Genomic DNA, 1864 nt, shown 5'->3' with positions numbered 1-1864 from the left:
ATTCTGAAACAGATGCCTCTTCATGTAGAGCTAAAACAATGGACATTTTGTCTTTCCTATTCACATGTTTTTCTATACATAAGATATAAGTTTTCCTTTATGTGGGTTTTGCTACATGGAATACTCATTTGTTTATACTGGCAGGAACCAGCATTACTGTCTTCTCTTTACAATCTTTCCTTATTGTAAAAATGTAAGAAAAATATCCCAGCTTCCCCATAGACAGTTGCTAGATTCTGTGGGAGTTTCACACATGCAATTTAATCTAGTTGAGTAGAAGCAGCCAACAGATATTACAAGATTTTCTGTTATAAGAATATACTATACTCAATTTACAACAGGAAAGATGTTTGAAATCTCTCACTTTTACTTTTGAATTAACTGTTGTGCATCAATACTTCAGGAAATTGGAGTTTATTTCACTTTTTATAGTTACATAAAGAAAAAGATGCCTACAAATTAAATTACTACGTAAGTCCAGAAAGGGTGTTCATCTGGATCCAGAAAATTGCCTTTGCCCCTACACTGAATAATTCCACATTTATTAAGGGATGCTCTAATGAGTCTTTTTCTGAGAGAAAAAAATCATTGGAACTAGAAGATCTAATTAATTATACATCAAAAGTTAACACTGGCAAGCGTCCGATGGCTAATCAGATGAGAACAGATTTCCTGAATGCAATTCATTTAGGTTCTAGGACTGATGTTGGCACTGACATTATCTTGGTCACTCTATTGGATGATATTGCCAGGAGAGAATTAGGGGACTATAAACTTATTAATTCTCCTGAATCTCTGAACAGTTTTCAAAACTATCAATAATAGCATGCTTCTGGAGAAGATATCTAAATTAGAAGCAGGCAAAACAACCTGTTTGTGATTCTTCCCATAGTTAGATGTCCATCTCCAGAAACTGATGCTGGGATATTCTTACTTGAAGTGTTATTCTGTATGGATTTGCAAGGTTTCCCTTTATTATCACCATTGTTCAACTTCAACATCTCAGAGAAGAGGCTTCTCTGAGACTCTGGAAAGAATGCAGAGAAGAGCAATAAGAATGATTAGGGGGCTGAAGGCCAAACATATGTACGAAAAACAGTTACAGGAATTGGGTATGTCTAGTCTAATGAAAAGAAGGTCTAGAGGAGACATGATAGCAGTGTTCCAATATTTGAGGGGCTTCTACAAAGATGAGGAGATCAAACTATTTTTCAAAGCACTAAAAGGCAAGACAAGAAACAATTGATGGAAACTAACCAAGGAGACAAGCAACCGAGAACTAAGAAGAAATTTCAGGAATAGCTTGCTTTCAGAAGTTGTGGGTGCTCTGTCACTGGAGGCTTTCCAAAAGAGACTGGACAATCATTTGTCTGAAATGTTATAGGATCTCTTGCTCAAGCAGGGGATTGGACTGGAAGACTTCCAAGGTCCCTTCCAATGCTATTATTCTATGTTCTATATTCTAGTATATGAAACAACTTAGTGTGATCATTCAGATCATGCACCATCTCCATGGCCTGCTGCAGCAGATCACCCAGGCAGCCCTGCAGCATCAGGGCAGCCATGCCCTCCGCCCACACCCCGCAGCATCATCTGCATGCTATGGGGCGCGAGGGTGGAGTCTTGTCCCTGCTGCCCAGCTATGTCCTTGGCTGTGCTGATCCGTCTGGGCCGCGTCCGGGGGTGACTCTCCTCCAGGGGTGCTGCTGGGGAGGAGGGGGCTGGGGAGGAGGCGGGGCTGGGGTGACAGCGCACGTGCCCACAGAGAGGGCTCCGAGTGCCGCCTCTGGCATGCGTGCCTTGACCTGAACACAGGTCCTAGCTTGAAGCTAGCTGCTCCTGTATTACCATACCTTGTGCAGTC

The sequence above is a fragment of the Protobothrops mucrosquamatus genome, unplaced genomic scaffold, assembly GCF_001527695.2.
Source record: "Protobothrops mucrosquamatus isolate PMUCROS unplaced genomic scaffold, P.Mucros_1.0 scaffold7461, whole genome shotgun sequence".
In the NCBI taxonomy this organism is placed as follows: domain Eukaryota; kingdom Metazoa; phylum Chordata; class Lepidosauria; order Squamata; family Viperidae; genus Protobothrops; species Protobothrops mucrosquamatus.
The sequence above is the reverse complement of the archived record's forward strand: the minus strand, read 5'-3'. Positions refer to the sequence as shown.